Source organism: Ursus arctos, unplaced genomic scaffold (genome assembly GCF_023065955.2).
Source record: "Ursus arctos isolate Adak ecotype North America unplaced genomic scaffold, UrsArc2.0 scaffold_29, whole genome shotgun sequence".
NCBI classification, from domain to species: Eukaryota; Metazoa; Chordata; class Mammalia; order Carnivora; family Ursidae; genus Ursus; species Ursus arctos.
Genome location: NW_026622974.1, coordinates 15,767,943 through 15,786,648, shown reverse-complemented (window position 1 = coordinate 15,786,648; position 18,706 = coordinate 15,767,943).

Here is an 18,706-nt window from a genome sequence, read left to right as displayed (position 1 = left end):
TAGGCATCAGAGAAATGCAAATTAAAACCACAGTGCTACACTACTACATACCCACCGAAAGGTTAAAATGTAAAAGGTAGAGAAAACTAGGTAGAAGAGGGGAAATAGAGCTCTCATATACTGATATTAAGAGAGAGGAAACAAAACTCTCTTATGCTGGTGTTTGGTGTTTAAATTCGTACAAACTGCAATATCTATTAAAAATTGAAAATATGTATACCTTATAAACTAGTAATTCTATTTCCGGGTATATCTCCAACAAAAAAGCATATGTGTACTCACTGAAAGAGCTGAACAAGGATGTTTACAGCAGCACTATTCTTAACATCCCCAAACAGTATCCAAATGCCCAACAACTGTTAAATTGATAAACTCTTACAGTCACAAAATGTATACTAAATGGCATTTAGAATAACAAAGTAAACAGTATAGATAAATGTAACAAAAATATTGAAGAAAGGATGCAGACACAAAGGATTTAATGCTGTGTGATTCTATTTGTGTAAAGTTTACAAACAAGAAACAGTAATCTACATGGTTGGAACACTGGCTACTCTTAAGGAACAAGTGCCTGGAAAGGAGGATGGTGGATGGCGGGGAGCTGGTAGCGTTGTGTTTCTTAGACTGGATGTTAGTTCAATAGGGAGTTCAACTTGTGAATAGCCACTAAGCTGTACACTGATGATTTTGCACATTTCTATATCTAGATAATAAACTAATCATGTAGGAGTATCTTGTCATGTCCAGCACTTGGACTCTACTACCCGTGTTGAATAAAAGCAACATGGGACATGATGGATTGTTGGTTTAAAAAAAAAAAAAGAGTAGAAGACTTGCTTTCTCAACCCACAGGTGTAACCTCTATAGTTAAAGGTACTGAAACATACATACATAGTAAGTTCTTTTGCTCTTGGAAAGAAGACAGCTGTTGCAAAACAACTGGGCAAAGCTGTAAATAAGAAATAAAAATATGACAAGTATCTTTTTGTAAGCTTTCTGGATGATAGAAATGTACCTTATTGTGTGTTACGCAGCAGAACATTTTGTACAGCATCATGATGTTAAATATTGGCATCATTTTAAGACCAATTACTCAGTTTTCAGAAAAAAAGAATAAGTATAGACATTATGAGCTCTTTGAAAGCCCAAAATTATTCAAACTAGAAATGAAAATCCACTGAAGCATTTTACAAATTTTAATTCTCAAGTAAATATTAATAGCTATAACCCACATAAACAAAAAGCTCTTTGGGGTCTTCAATAATTTTTTGATGATATTTTTTAAAAGTAAGCTCTAGTCCCAATGTGGGGCTTGAACTCATGACCCTGAGATCAAGAGTCACATGCTCGCCAACTGAGTCAGTCAAGCACCCTATGGGGGCCTTGATAATTTTTTGAAAGAGTAAAGGGTCCTTGCTCATTATGTCATTGTTATGGAATTCCAAGCCTGCATTTAAGTCCTTGGTTAGGCCTAGGTTTGTGGTCCTTCTAGATCAGGAAGCTGGTTTTCAGTAACCTGGGGGATTTTGATTAAAGATAGATTGTTTGCTCTTTGGCATTATGGGTCCCTTGTCTATTTTGTTTGTTGTTATTATATTTTTGTGTTTCTTTACTCTCTAATTTTTTTCTCATTTTTTTCTTAATTCATTTTCTCAATTTTCCTTTATCTGTTTTACTCATTATTTTTTAAATTAGCTTGCTAAGGTTTTTTGTTTATTTTTTGTTTTGGTCTGGCAATTGTGTTTTGATTCCATTATAAAGATTAGTTCATCAGGTATGATCTGGAAATGATTTTCTTTTAAGGTGATTTGGACCAAGTTTCTTACCAGTCTTTCCAAATTTTAAGCTGCTCTTGGGACACCTTGACTCTAACCCCAACAGGAAGTCCAACACTGCAGTTCCTTTCAGCCAGTTACCTCTGCTGAGCAGGAGGCCTGTGTTGGCAGTTGCTGGTCTCTCAAGAACATCACCAAGTGTTACCTCACTGAGGATAACTTCGGCAAGGTGAAACTGACTCGGCACAGTTTGACTGGGAAAGAGATAGCTGTGAAAATCATTGGCAAAACTCAGTAGAACTCAGCCTCCAGAAATGATTCCATGAAGTAAGAATCATGAAGGCTTGAATCATCCCAACACAGTGAAGTTATTGGAAGGGATAGAGACTGAGTAAATACCCTATCTTCTCATGGAGCATACTAGTGGACAAGAGGTATTTGAGTACCTGGTGGCCCAGGGAGTAGGAAAGAAAGAGGCCTGAGCCAAATGCCACCAGCTAGCGTCTACTGTGCAGTACTGTCACCGGAAGTTTATTGTTCATAGAGACTTAAAGACAAAACCTGCTCTTGGATTCTGACGTGAACATCAAGATTGCAGACTTTGCAGCAAGAAGTTCACCTTTGGCAACAAGCTGAACACCTTCCATGCAGTCCACTTATGCATCCTCAGAAATCTTCCAGGGCCAAATGTAGGATGCACCCCTGGTAAATACATATTTGTTGCTTGGGAGTTACATATACTGGTTAGCAGTTCCCTGCATTTTGATGAACAGAATTGGGAGAAGCTTCAAGAGCTAGTAGTGAACAGAAAATACCATACTCCATTTTACATGTCCATAGAGTCTTAAAACCTCAAGAAATTTCTCAGTCTCATTCTCAGCAAGAGAGCCTAACTCTGCCATGGTCGGAGGTCTCCATGGCTTCTGCTTCCTCTGAAGTCCCCCAGGCCCAGCCCCATCTGCGCCAGGAATCCAAGTCAATCCCATTCAGCACAGCCAGGCCTCTAGCTATATTAATAGCTAGATAATAAACTAATCATGTAGGAGTATATAGGCCTGCACAGAAAAAATGTGGGGTGCTGCAGTCCCTGGAGTGACCCCATCTCCTCTTCTTCCACACCCAGTATCAGCAGCAGCAATAGAGGCCCATATGGAAGCAACTTCTTCATGGGTATTTCCAAAGGAAACTTTGTCCATGCTTGGCAGCTGCGATAGGTGCATGACCAGCAGGATTCACCCTGTGTGTGACCCCAGCCTCTCTCCCTGGCAACAACCATGACCAGCAAGGGGCCATTGGGAGCGTCTTCAACAACCGCAGCTTTAAGTTTAGATACAGAAATATGTGTTTCAGGTTTGCCAGAAGGAACCTAAATGAACCTGAAAGCACAGATAAATTGGAGATGCTCTAAACTCATGTGGTTGAGACAGTAATGAAAGAAAGAGGGGAAGGAAGGAAGAATAGAAGTTAGGAAGATGGAAAGATGGATGGATGGATGATGGATGAATGGATTTGCAGAGGCTAGCCCTGCTTACCACACCTTCCATGGAATATGGAGATCACCATGTCATGGGTTGCAAGGAGATGTTGAGGGAGATTGGCCTGTGTGAGCTGAAACAAGAGCAGGTGCAGCTGGGCATGTGGCAGGGCTGAGACGACCTCCAGCAGTGGAAGACAGAGGTGTGCAAACTACCATGGAGCTCTCTCATTCCAATTGGTTTAAGTATTGATATCACTACAGCCTTCACAAGCATTGCCTCCAAAATAACCAAGAACTTAAGCTTTATAAGGATGCTAGGAGTGGCCTCAAGGCAAGTGGAAGGGCTGGCTGGCCCGAGCTGCCTGCTGGCCACTGTGTCCCCACCTGGGCAAAATTGCAGAGACTAAACTGGTGTGTTTGCCCTGGGGCACTTCCCTCTCATGCCCCCCCCCCCGAATCTCTCCTCTCCCTCTTCTGTTTGTCTTAGAGGGGAGATGGTTCACAGAGAAAAAGTGTCTCCTATTTCCTTAGAAGAAAGGAGGTAAGATAATGGTAAGATAATGATAATGTCACAGCATCTTGGTTTCTATCACTTTAACACTTGCTCACACAGCTGGTCTCCATTAAAGAACCTTTGGCATGGAAGTATGTATGGGATGAAGACCACAGTCAGTCCTCTGAAGATGAATTCTGAACTTAACATTTTATTAATTAATTTATTTATAATATTTTTATTATATTATGTTAGTCTCCATACAGTACATCCCTGGTTTTTGATGTAAAGTTCGATGATTCATTAGTTGCGTATAACACCCAGTGCACCATGCAATATGTGCCCTCCTTAGTACCCATCACCAGCCTATCCCATTCCCCCACCCCCTCCCCTCTGAGGCCCTCAGTTTGTTTCTCAGAGTCCATTGTCTCTCATGCTTCATTCCCCCTTCTGATTAGCCCCCCTTTCTTTATCCCTTTCTTCTCCTACCGATCTTCCTAGTTCTTATGTTCCATAGATGAGAGAAACCGTATGATAATTGTCTTTCTCTGCTTGACTTATTTCACTTAGCATTATCTCATCCAGTGCTGTCCATGTTGCAGCAAATGTTGAGAACTCGTTCTTTCTGATGGCTGAGTAATATTCCATTGTCTATATGGACCACAACTTCTTAATCCAGTCATCTGTTGAAGGGCATCTCGGCTCCTTCCATGATTTAGCTATTGTGGACAATGCTGCTATGAACATGGGGGTGCATATGGCCCTTCTCTTCACTATGTCTGTATCTTTGGAGTAAACTTAACATTTTAAGTCAAAATGTAGAACCAGAATATGCAAGGCTTTTGAGTACCTTTTGTGTATCTAATGATTTCCAGCATGCTCTGCCTATGAAAGGATCATCATTTTTCTCTTTCTCTCTTAAAAACACTTTTGGACCTTGTGTTAGAGACCACAAAATCTCTTTGGTCTTTTTCTGCCTCTTACACAAGAAGCCAATAAACTCTGAGAAGCCAGGTGCATGAAATGTTCCATCTTCCATTTCATTCTGGGAGGTTTTTGTGTCCCTGGATGAATTTTTAACCCCATTCACCACTTTTGATAATTACTGCTTGAGGGTAAGGTGTGGTAAAAGAAGGAATTGCTCCCATGAAATGGAGTTACGAGAGATTTTGTCTTTGCTTCTAGTTATGTTCCCTTCTGCCATGAGATTTAAGGCCCACCAAAATGCAATGATAGTCACATTGCAACAGTCCCTTCCCTGGAACATAATTTGTCCCAGGTGGATAGCAGTTTGGTATTCCTTTCTGTCTTCTCTTTTTAAAAGTGGAGAAGGAGCCACTAGGAATGTGGTATCAGTTCTGTAGTTAAAGGCGTCTAAGTGGTAGAGTTCTGTTACCAGGAGGATTTGCTTTTGAATGTAGTTCTAACATGAGCTCCCTACACAGAGCCATGAGTTTTCCGTTTCCATTTTACCACGTTTTCCTTGGTGAGCTTTTGATCAAAAGTTTAGCTAAATTTTCTGTTCTTATCATAGAAGATACAAACTTTGCAAAGTGCTGTTGCTCATGGTAGGTTTTTCGTTTGTTTGTTGTTTTCAATTTTTTTTTTTAAAGTAGACTCCATGCTGGATATGGAGCCTAGTGTGGGGCTTGAACTCATGACGCTGAAATCAAGACCTGAGCTGAGATCAAGAGTCCAATGCTTAACTGACTGAGCCACCCAGGTGTCCTGTATTTTTGTTTTAGATATTGAAAATCTATGATCATATTTATTAACTGTCATCTCTATTTCAACTCCTGAACTATACCATTCTTTCCATAAGCTATCTTTCTGTACCATAGTTCTTTCTGTGTTATGATATACCTGTATTTTGTTGTTTATGTTAAATATTCCAGCTAACCAGCCACCAAAATGGAGCTGATTAAGTGGAAGCTTGTTTTGCACTGAGGAGGGAAATCATCAGGGTAAATGGTAGTCCCACAGGGCCTTGTGCTGGATAGGAAGCCCCAGAGCCTGAAAAAGCACAGTTGCAGTTGGCATCATGTCCACATCAGGGCATGAAATTTAAAGATGCTCATTCTGCTGTGTGGAATTTAGTTGCAAAAATCTTTAGGCTGAGCAGCATCATTTATAGATGGCCTCCCTTTAACAGATCTCCCATTTTTATTCTCCAAGAGTCTAAAAGCATCTAAAGTGGTGTTCTGCCTAAAGCACTTGGTGGAAAAGACATAATTTCTTTTTGGCTCTCCTGGTACTTAAGACTACATCATGTCACATGTATATGGCCCTTCTTCCCTAGGCTGCAAAGTCAGCAGGCTGTCATTAATGCATGATAGAGTGAAAAGAGAAAAGAACTAGGAATTGTGAAACTTGCCTTTTGGTCCTAATTTTCCAAATTTGTGACTTCAGACAAGTCAGTTATAATATAGGCCTGATGTTAGTTGTGAAGATTGAATGAAAATAAACAAAACTCTACATCAAAGGCTTAGTACAGTAACGAAGTCGGTGCTTAATAAATGCAGTCTATCTCAGTGTTGATTATATCTCGCATCCGCCTTGCAGCTCTGTGGCCCTGTGACTCAGTTCTTCCCCACGGGATGTGGTCAGAATGATGTGGGCTTTTTATGGGTTGTGTCACAAAAGGAGGGAAACTGTCCTTTCTAGTTCCTTTCCTCTGTCCTGCCTCTTGGAATATGGACATGGTAGCAAGTTATCTTAGACCTTGTAGAGAAGAACAGTATGCTAGGATGTCAGATAAGGTGACTTGGGGGAGTAGATTCTTCATAGCAGCGCTGGACCATTCATGGCTCTTGTAAGACAGAGAAATAAATTCCTAGCTTAGTTTAGAAATCTATTATATGCTACTGAATCTATTTTTATCAGATAAACATCAAATTACCAAAGTATTAGGTTTGTCAGTATACAAATAGTACTAATTATTGTTTTATGTGAACCATACTATTTTTTACATGAAGTATAGTAATACATGTGCATATTTTAAATATGTCATTACTTAGTTTGCATATGACACTAAACACGTTTTTTGTGTCCACTGTCATACCTGTAGCTTATTTATATAACTCTCACATGCACACATTATACAGTTATTACGCATGTATGCATCAAAATGTCAAATAGCCTGTATATAGTCTTATCTCTATTCAATACCATACAATGCCCATTTCAGACCATTGAAGTGTGCAATTAAATTACTATAAATTATAAACATCATTTGAAGTATTACTTTATGACAGGAAACTGGTGTTTGAAAACTTCATTAGGATCAGAGATTCGTTTTAACCAAGTTTATATGAAGCCATTTTCCAATAGTCTAACTTTTTTTGACCACATAAGGCATCTTACCAATTTCCTAACCCATAGTTTACAAACCCAGACCATCTTGAGTGAAAAAAGACCAGGAATCCTTGAGAAAGTACACTGCAATGCTACCACAAAAGGAAGACAGGGAGAGATGTATCAGAAGGGGATGTCAGAAAGATTCAAAGCATAAGGAGATGATCAGCCATTTCTGGGTTTGAAGGTAAAGGAGGTCTTGAGCCAGAGAATGCAGGTGGCTTCTAGAAGCCAAGAATGACCCCTGGATGAAGGCCAGTGAAGAAATGGGGATCTCAGTCCAACAAATCTATGGAACTAAAATCTGCCAACAACCAGATCCTTGAAACAACAGCTTGATTTAGCCTGGGGAGACTCAGAATTCTAACCTACCGTTTGTGAGATGATAAATGGCATTGTTTTAAGCCTCTAAATATGTGGTATTTTGTTATACCACCAGAAGAAAACCGATGCTGTTACCCAGAACATTTTTGTGGTTCACTGGTTATGGTGGGCTTGAAGAGAGTGAGGAGAGTTGAGGTCAGGTGATACATGGAATTTTGGCTCAAGACCATGTCACAGTGGACCTATCAGATGTGAAAACACAGCCTTCCCATTATTCGTCCTATTTCCTAAGTATATTATTGGATTAGACATACTTAGCAATTTCCAAAATGGTATGAAGACTGTCATGGAAGAAGAGTCAAATAGTAGATAGTGGAATCCTAGTTCCCTACCAAAGTATAAGCTATAGAAATACTGTATGCCCAAGAAATCAGAGGTTAGTTCTATGAAAAACTTGGAAGATGCAGGTGTGGTTATCCTTATTACAGGCTCACTTACAGTACCTGTTGTACTTGGGCCTTGGAGAGTAAGGGTTATGAATGTCAGCTTAATAAAGTGGTGACTCCATTGAAGATGCAGCTTTTTTACTAGAGCAAATCAGTACAGCCTCTGGTACTTGATAGGGTGCTACCGGTGTGGAAAATACCCCCCTGCCCCTCACTTCAGTAATAATTGGATCTTAAAGAGTTGGCTCTCACCATGTAGAGATGGCAGTACACCTTCAGGGTCATCTGAAATAGGATCTGTTAGCATGACTCCCACATACAATCATTGCTTCAGTTTCTTAGCTCTCATTTCAGAAGAGCACTTAAACCAGGGAGGCCAGGGGTGATAAATGAACTCTTAATAATGGACTCTCTGATTGAACTATATTATTTTATATTGTATAGCACCTAGATTGATGAAGTCAACCTGCCTTATAGGATGCTGCCTCCAGCACAGAGCCAGATGAGCCCGTGTAAAGAACTACTCCAGGTTTAAATATATGACATTGGGCTGGAAGGGGAGCATTGGAGCTTCCAGAAAGTTTGATATAACTTTCAATAATATGTTTCACCCGCAGTTGTTCTCTTTTCAAGAGAACATGAAAACTCATACGAAAATCTGTTAAAGGATAATGTTGCTGATCTTTGCAATATTCTGAATGCTGCATTCTGATTTGCAGTATTCTGATTGTGCTAACTTCTTTCTATGGTAAGATAAGTACAACTTACTTAGATAATTAACCTTTATATACCCGTGCTTGTGTCTGCTTCTGTCTGAAATGACTATGGATAGCTCAACATGCTTGTCTCTTCATGAAAGCTGACCAGGCTACTGCTACTGCTAGGTGTTTAGGTTTCTAGCAGCAGCACCTGACCCTGACATAACTGCCCCTACCCCTTGCTCACTCCCCCACCTCTGCCCTGTGAAAATGCAATTGCATACCATAAAGAACTGGAGGCCAACTGATGTCAGGTTGAGTGTATAGTGAACACCTTCTATCATGAACAGGGAAGCTCTTTGTCCTTAATGGAATACACACTTGGATGTAGATATGTCTTTCCTGACCGCCATACTTCTGAAAGTTTTCTCCCATCAGACACATCCATGCAGGCCTTGGATTCAGAAGTGAGCACTCTGAAGAGCGGCTATATTTGGAAGAAGTGTTCTGGTGCTAGGTGCTAGAGTGCTCACTGCTCCAATCTTCCCTTTAAGGTTAAAGGAGTCATCTTGAAGTTGCCAGGATAGCTGTGAGCTGAGTCTGTTTCCACAAATTGCTCTTGGAGGGTAGCTCTTCCCCCAGAGACAGCTTGTATGAAGTGACTGGTCAATTCTAGGGATAATAAACTCTTGGTGTAAATTTAGGACAACTAAATGTTCAGAGCTCTCTAATCATTGACTGAAGCCTCCATTATAATTTTATTACAATTCAGTTTCTCCCTCTACCTAATGTTTCTTCCCTCACTAATTCTTACAGGCATTTTTCCCTAAGAGTATTCCCAGTAAATATACACAGAAATCTGCCTCAGAGCCTATTTCCCCAATATCCTGACCAAGGCCTCTGGTTAGTACAGTGGTGATGTACAGTGTTTTGGGGGAAAGCAGTGTGTTGAAATGTCTAACATCTAATCCCAGGCACTTGTTGGTAGTTAATATTCAACCTTATTAATTTTAGTCTGAATGTGTACATGAGGTGATATGGATCAGAGACATATTTTTATTTGTTACTTTATAATTAATAAGCATGTGATTCCCCCTCACCTGAGTTTTTACGCCAGAGGTGATGTGATGAAAGCCAAGTAGGAAAAGCTCCTACGTATGTAGTGGACATTGCCCTGGTGAGGGACAGGGTAAAATGGGTTCTGTCCTTATACACAGGACAGCTCTCTTCCCTTTCCTCCCCTGAAAGGACGAAGAAATCCTCTGCTCTGTGAAGTTGGGATGGAAAGGATCCTGGAATTTTTTTTTTTTTTAAGATTTTATTTATTTGACAGAGAGAGAGATAGTGGGAGAGGGAACACAAGCAGGGTAAGTGGGAGAGGGACAACAGGCTCCCTGCTGAGCAACAGACTCCATCCTAGGACCTTGGGCTTAACGACTGAGCCACCCAGGCGCCCCTCACTTGAGCCTTTCGGAATATACATCCATGTCTTCAAGAGCCATATAGGCCTCCTGTAGCTCTCTGGCTTTTTATGACCTACTTGGATGTCTCCAAGGGCCTGGTTCTCATTTTCTTTTGAAATGTAAACACATACCTCTAGAATTAGGTAAATCTCTCTGGAATTCTCTGAGCATCTTACCCCAAGATCCCAAGTTTTCAGAAAAATTCATTCAGAAAGCCCAGACAGTACAGAAACACAAAACTATTTTCTGTACATCCCACCGCATCACACATTAGAAGCCTTGATGTTTTCGTTAGAGAAACTTTTGTGATGTGGTTGACTGTGTAGTTTCAGACTGCCTTTTTGAGAATCCTGGAGAGTCTGTGATCTATTTAATATTCTACAGTAAAATCCTTTTCTGTTTAAACTAACCAAAGTAGATTCTTTCGTATTTACAACTAAGATCCCCAGCTGCTAAAGACAAAATTTATATAATGTTATAAAACATACAGATAAAACTATATATTGTTTAAGGAAACATACATATTTAGTAAAATATAAAAACATGTTGAGGAAGAATAAGCATCAGATTCAAGATTATCTGATATTTACTTCAGAGGTTGGGGGAGGGAAGAATTTTGACTGGTTAAGAGCACGCAGGACCATAACCATATTGGCAATGTTTTATTTATCATGACCAAAGGGTACAAGGATAGTCACTGTTTTATTATGTATATATGTGTGTGTGTATATACATATATATGTGTATGTATATACATGACATTGCATAATAAGTGTAAAAATACCTACAGAAAATCTTTTAGTGCTCACTTAACCTGCTACAACAGACCTTCCCAAATCATCTAGCTCCAAGAAAAATATTAATTTATTCCTCCCTCACTTAAGAATCTTTAGAGAAACAGGGGCACCTGGGTGGCACAGCGGTTAAGCGTCTGCCTTCGGCTCAGGGCGTGATCCCGGCGTTATGGGATCGAGCCCCACATCAGGCTCCTCCGCTAGGAGCCTGCTTCTTCCTCTCCCACTCCCCCTGCTTGTGTTCCCTCTCTCGCTGCCTGTCTCTATCTCTGTCAAATAAATAAATAAAATCTTTAAAAAAAAAAAAAAAAAAGAATCTTTAGAGAAACAATTCAGGTTTTGGGAGTAGCCCTGCTCCATATTGTCATTCAGTGACTCAGATCCCTTCCTCCCTTATTACTCCATCTTCCCGCTAGAACATTATCCTCATTTGCATGATAAAAACTGGGTCACAGGTGTGTGTGTGCTGGCTCATGGGAAGGGAGTAAGAATGGGCAAGGTTAAAACAAGTCCAGGACCAGGAAGTGGCTCACATTACCTCTACTAACTTCCTGGTAGAGAGAACTGATGTCTATGGTGAGACCAGGCTATAGGAACTTCCCAGCCAGACAAGGTGCCCAGCTACAACTTTCTTGCTGTGAAAGGAAGGAGGAATGCATTTTGATGAAAAACTAGCAGTCTTTTCCAAAGGGACTTAGGAAAGCTGTGTACAAAAAATACCATTTAATAAGACCTAAGTGCAATTTTCTTCCCTGTCACAAATCTACAAATATTATCGGCTACCATTTAGTCTTACCTCAGAGGTAAAATTCTGCATCTAAGACAGAACAATCCAGAGAATATGCCGTGTCTGGCTCTTAGTGGGCATAAGGACTTCATGTGAGTAACAGTCTACTTGAAAAGGATTAAGAGATTTCATAAGTCTCTTTGGATCTTTTGCCATTATTGACCAAAGCTATCCAGGAGGAAACGTTGCGGTCTGCTGCATAAGTGCCTTCTCTGCTCTGTTTGGCTTGGTTTTCTTTTTTGTTTGTATGGCTTGGTTTTGAATTCACCTTTCAATTACATGTTCTCACTTGTCTTCTCATAACAAAGAATGAGGAGAAAACGATTTCCTTTGTATTTGTTAGAACTTGTGAATATCTTCTCCAAAGTAGGGAAAGGTTACCGTGGCAACAGTGTAGTCTGAATTATTCTCTTCAACTAACTAATCCTGATTCCTGTCCATGCTTAAATAAAGGCAAGGGTTTGCTGAAGCAGAATTCCGGCTGTTCTACAAATTAGTTTGTGCAGCACAGATTCTCAATATTTGTGGTCATCCCTCCGAATATTAAAACCATTTTTGAATAAAACAGTTTTTAAGTAGAAAAATATGGTATTTCCACATACTCTTCTCTTTTTAGAGATAAAAGAACTAGAGATAAAAGAACTAGGGGAAAAGGAAGAGATCAAAGTGACAGAGGCACACCCTTCCCCTCAACCCCATTCTACAAGTAGGTTGGGGCTTAAATTAGATTCATAATTTCAGCAATATTGCTGAGGACAGAGATTCCACACAATTCACCATTCCCTCCACCCCCAAACACACTTCCTTCCTTACCTACCTATGCTAAAAATTGCTAATCAGCATTTTTCCTGCTGAACCCATTTTAGCCCATAACTCATTCTCAATTAAGTGTTTTTAAGTAGGTGATGTAATTTGGAATTGGTACTTGAGTTGAAATTATTTGCCAGCCCTAGTCTAATTCTTTGTTTCTTGAATTCTAGTCCAGTATCTTTTTATTTACTACACTTCAATTTTTTACTGTTATACCAATGATTTAGATATTTTATTTTAGAGCAGACTAAATAAATTTTTATGTAAGTCAAACTACTTTTGTTATATCCATATAGCCAACCAGTCACACTTTCCAAAACATAATTATTTCGTTGATAAAAATTTTCACTTTTTTCTTAAGTAGGAGTCATCAAGTTGAGAATTCTGCCTCACACTTTTTATACTTGAATTATATGTCACTTGAATTATTTTGTTCTTCAATTATTTTTCTCTTCTGGGTTATTTTAGCAGCGGATCCCTTAAATAAGTGGATATCCTAAAACATTTACCCACAGGGAATATCATGTGATATTGATAGTTAAACTCACACCCATACGCAATAGAAAAATGTCCCTAAACTGAATAAATTCTTAATATCTCCCATTTCCAAAATGCTTTACATAATTTTAGTCTTTTTTAGAACATGCTAATAGATACACTAACAAATAACAGTTAATATAATGGTTATTGAACCAGTAAGTGTGACAAACAAAACTGGATCTGCCTAACACAGGATATTGGGCCAAATTCTATCATAAATCCACACATGAGACTTTCTGTAAGGCACTCTCTCTGCAGTTAAGGGCACAATTTAGATCTTGGTGGTTATGTCTGCGTACACCCTGAGGGGTGAAAGAAGAAGGGGTTTGGAATAATTGGGAGTTCCACCATTGTTCTTTGCTATGTTTTGGTAGACTTTGTAAATAGTTTAAATTAGACTTCAAGAAGAAATACCATACAGAAAAACAATCTTGCATCTTATTCAAACTTTACAAGTCAGTTTCTCCATCTCTTGTGATCATGCATACACATTTAAGGCAAGGGAAGTAGCTATTCAAATTTCCATGTACTCACCACCCAATGAGGAATGCCATGCTAATTAGATTACGGTTTCTAGGTTCAGAATGACTGCTGCCTCCTGGTGCCTTGAATTAACATTGATATTTTGAGTTATCATTTTATGCCTATGAACCAAGAATATTGTTTCTTTTATAAAGGAAACTCATATTAATTTAAGTCCCTACTAGATTATTGGTGATTTTTGTTTATTAGTAATTGTGTTGATGGATGATGCAGGATTAATTATCAATCATAGTAAGTAATTATTAAAGCTTAATCCTTTGTGTTATGCCACCATCCCCCCAACCAGATTTATAAATGTTTTATCTGAGTTTTTCTTGCATCAAAGCATCTCTTTCTTTTAACTTGGTTTATTTATGATAGTCAATGTAACTGCGTTCCCAAGACCTTAAGAGGCTCACTGTGTTGTGTCTTCCATCTCTTCCTTTGTGCTGCCCTCTTCTGGAAGAGGTTGGAATGGCAACAGTATAAATATGGGAATTTTGTCACCTTTCTTCCCCACCTTATAGTGAGTTCTTTGTAGGCTCAGAAAATTTACAACTTAAAGGAGGTTAGGATACATTCTGTCTAATGTATTTATTTTATGAATAAGGAGATTTATTTTTATCACGTCTTATCCTTCCCTTATTTTCCCTACCCTGAAAGAAAAAAGGTACCTCTGCATTTTGCATATTATCCTCTCAAAATTATAAATAATTTCAGTCATTCTCCACTTTCAGTTCAAACTCTTATCACTAATCAGTTTTTTTTTAACCACAGTGCTGTGATTAGGGATGTACATCCTGTATTCCCAAATTTCATTGTTCACAATGAAAATTGTTGACACACACAAAAATTATTGTCCACAAATTTAATTCAGTTCTTCCCCTAATATAAAATGAAGGGCTATGGCTATAGGACTGTAAATTTCTGAACTTATTTTCTCAATACCTGTATTATGATCTTAAAAAGTTGTGTTCGTAAATTCTAGTTTTTTTTTTTAATCTAAGTCTGCAGGAGGTTCTTTGAAATCTACCTATTTTGCCATTGTCATTGGCATAAATATGGTTTTTTGAATTGTGCGCTCAGCATTTTTTTTTCAAGAGTGCCACTAGTAATGTGACTTACCTCTACCCCATTATCTCTCTTTTCCAAATGTTAAATTCTTAAAAGACAGATTCCAAATGGCCCAATTCAGGACAGGAAACTACCTATCAATTAATTGTGTGGCCAGAGTGCCTGGTCTCTTAGCCCAAACACCTATGCTTGTATGCAAAAATCATGCTCATGTGAATTGATTACCTCCTCCTCATAATACCATTTATATATTGCTATGTAATAAATTGCTACAAATGCAGTGACTTAAACAACATATTTATTGTTGTACAGCTTCTATGGCTGAGTGTCTGGGCATGGCTTCTCTCTCTGGCTTCTCTACCTTAGGGTCTCTCATGAGGCTGCAATCAAGATGTCAGTCAGGGCCGAGGTCTCATCTGAAAGCTTGACTGAGGGAGGATTTACTTCCAGATGGAAAAACTGTATTCATTTTTTAAAAGAGCTGTTAGATTGAAAGTCTCACTTCCTAGCTGGCTGTTGGCTATAACTTGCCATGTGAATCTCTCCAACATGGCATCTTGCTTCATCACAGTGTACAAGCCAAGAGGGCAACATAAAGAGTCTGCTAACAAGATGGATGTTATAATCTTATCTAACTTAATCATGGAAATGAGATTCCATCACATTTGGCATATTTTGTTGGTTAGATACAAGTCCCAGGTTCTGTCTACACTCAAAGGGAGAGGATTATGTAAGGAGGGATCACTGAGAGTGATGTCTACCATAAGCACTATTAATCAACCATAAAGACATTTTAGTTAGTTCAGGAAGTGCCATATCTCTAACATAAGGCAGTGTGTTATATGATTGGGATTTAAGAAAAAGGTAAGATTCTTGCCATTGCCTTTATAAAATCTGTAGTCTACTACTTTAGTCAATAGACTCAAAGCAATATAGAAATAATAGTTCAGACCATATATTCCTCTTATTAGGCCTTTTTAAATGCTTCATGTTGCTCTGAGACTAAAATACAATTTCTGGGGCGCCTGAGTGGCTCAGTCGTTAAGCATCTGCCTTCGGCTCAGGGCGTGATCCCGGCGTTCCAGAATCGAGCCCCGCATCAGGCTCCTCCGCTGGGAGCCTACTTCTTCTCCCACTCCCCCTGCTTGTGTTCCCTCTCACTGGCTGTCTCTCTCTCTGTCAAATAAATAAATAAAATCTTTTAAAAAAATAAAATACAATTTCTCATCAAACCTTAGCATGACCTGTATTATCTAATCCTCAGCTGCTTTGACATCCTTGTCTTGTGTTTCTTCCACTTTTCCACTATGTTCTATCCATGTTAACGTCTGACAAATCCTAAGACACGTGTATGTTTAAAAACATTTAGAAAAAAACTTTAAAAAATTATGTCATTAAATTCCCACCATTAAAACCTCAATCATACAAAGAATGTCTAGCTTTAAACAATATAATTTCATATTGTGACCACTAAGATAAACTAGTTGTCAAAATGTACCCTTTGATAATGAACTGCACTGAATTGCTTTATGGGACTGTTAGCTGTACACTGGTTGATTGCTGAACACAGCTTTCCATAGATGAATGTTTTGATTTGAAGAAGTAACTTCACTAGACCTCAGAGTCCTGGGGACACTGTGCAAGAGTTGGAAGGATCCTTGTAAGTTATATAGACCAATCTCATTTATTTATTGTTCATTGTTTTTCTTTCCTGCATCACATAATGTCTTCTTACCAAGCAACCACAAAAGTTCTCTTGGTTCCAAGAAGCTTCTTAACAATCGTTTTTAGCTCATCTTCTGGCCACTTACTGATCAGAATACTTTTTTTCTTTGTCAAAAGACACATTTGAAGTCATAGACACACTGAAACCAACATATTCCGACTCAAAAGCCCATTGTCTTTCTTTATAAGGAATTTACATCTTCTCCCCTGAATTCCTTTGTCTTTATCTTCAAGTTCACCTGAGTCAATGAGATCTTTTTGCATTATAAAATCTCCTTTTTCTTTCTAGTTTTTAGTCCATCAAACTGTGACCATGATCTGTTTAAGGTTCTGGAAGACTTGAAGTGACATGTACTGTTTATCTACACATTTATTCCATTTTTTAAAATTTGTTACTTACTTTGATCTGAAGCATCTGATTCAAGAATTACACATGGGTAAGTAGAAGAAAATTATTTTTCTCTCTCCTTCCCTCCCTTCTTTTCTCCCTCTGCCCTTTTCCTTTTTCTTCAGTTTTTTCCTCCACCTTCTGTTATATAGGAGAAATTTTTTGTCATCTATGTTCAAGGTAGAATGCATAACATTTGAACAAAAAACCCATCAGGTTGGGGCACCTGGGTGGCACAGCGGTTGGGCGTCTGCCTCCAGCTCAGGGCGTGATTCTGGCGTTACGGGATCAAGCCCCACATCGGGCTCCTCTGCTGGGAGCCTGCTTCTTCCTCTCCCACTCCCCCTGCTTGTGTTCCCTCTCTTGCTGGCTGTCTCTATCTCTGTCAAATAAATAAATAAAATCTTTAAAAAAAAAAAAACCCATCAGGTTTTATCATAAAGTCTGTAAAGAAGTTGGCAAATCATGCATATACTTTGGCCCTCCCTCTTTTTCTATATAAATCTTTATGTCACTTGAGAATGTTTTATACCTGGGATAGAAGAAGAAAAGAGAGAAGGAAAAAGGAAAGGACAGAGTAGAATGACTTCATAATTAGCTTGAGGATATAGGCTTTCTGAGTGTGAATTACATAGGGGCAGTGTTTTCAGTCAAGTGAAAACTGACTTGGAAATAGATTTAGCCACACATTTTAGGTCTCTAAGGGACTTTGATTTTACTTATGCTATTTAAAGATGATCACTCTCTGGGTGAGCCAAGTTGAGGCCAAAAGAACAAGGCTCCCCTGCCTCTCCTGAAAGTGTTGAGATTTATTTCTCTGGGGTGGCCTAAGTGAGTACTGATTTCATTCCAACAAATCATCCTGTTTTCATTTAGAAATTAATATGTTACCATATAACACCCAAAGAAAACTGGAGGAATTAGTAATGATATATTTCAAGAGCCATCGCACCATAAAATAAATTGAAAACATAGGGCCTGTTGTATGTTTAGATACACAGAGACTTGTATGAGAGTACCTAAAGGAATAATTTTGAAATCCGGGCCAGCATGTTAGAGAATTAAAGTATGTGGGTTTCACATAGATTTATGAGAAACCACAGTTGGAGTTACATTTAGGATTAACAATCTGTGTTATACAGATTTCCATTTTTACTGTTGGGATTTATTTACATCAGTTCCTTCCCATTTAAACATGATTCATTCACTTTTCTTTACATTAATTCAATAAATACTTATTGTGTGCTAAATATGTGCTAGGCATTTAGGATAAAAAGATAAGTGTGGCATCCTGCTGTGAGGAATTTATAGACATTGAGACAAGAAGTCTCTAAGGAGCCTTGTTCTGCCTCCTCATCCCTCCCTCTGCCCTCTGGGAGCAGTAGAGGAAATAATGATGAAGTAAAATTTAATGCTGTTTTGCAATTAAAAGATGAATCTGGAGTGTAATCTACTCGTGATCATATTGTTTAATTTTCTCAAAATCATCCAATTCTGTACTTATATATTTGGGCCAGAGTCCTCCCATTGCCTCTCAAGACCCACTGCCAGCATCGAATGGTGTCCTTGATTTCTGGCCTTTCCAGTTGGGTTTTACCAAAGGGAAGCCCCAGCAGATCAAAAGGAGGCAACAAAGTACGGTCAGGACATTGATTCCTTCCTCTCTAGGTAATCATCATGGGATGATGGTGCCCTTCCACGAAAAGTCATTGCTTTTCTCTAGATGGGTTTCTCTGCAAGACTCTGATGCTGGGTTCCATCATGTGCTCTCATCTCTGTCTTTGAGCTCCCATATAGCAAGATTTTAGTGTTATGCTAAGCGCTGCAGTGCTCCTGTGGTTTATCTGACCTTCTGCCTATACTTCTGAAATTAGTTTCTTTGTAAAAAAAATGTGGTTAGAATTTTTCTGTTTTGAGTATTGGGACTCCGATTATTACAGTGTTCAGTCACACTATTGTGTTTTATTTATTAATTTGCCGCCTGACTTGTTCTAAAAAAAAACCTGCTAAGATGATTTGTGGTATATGTTTATTGT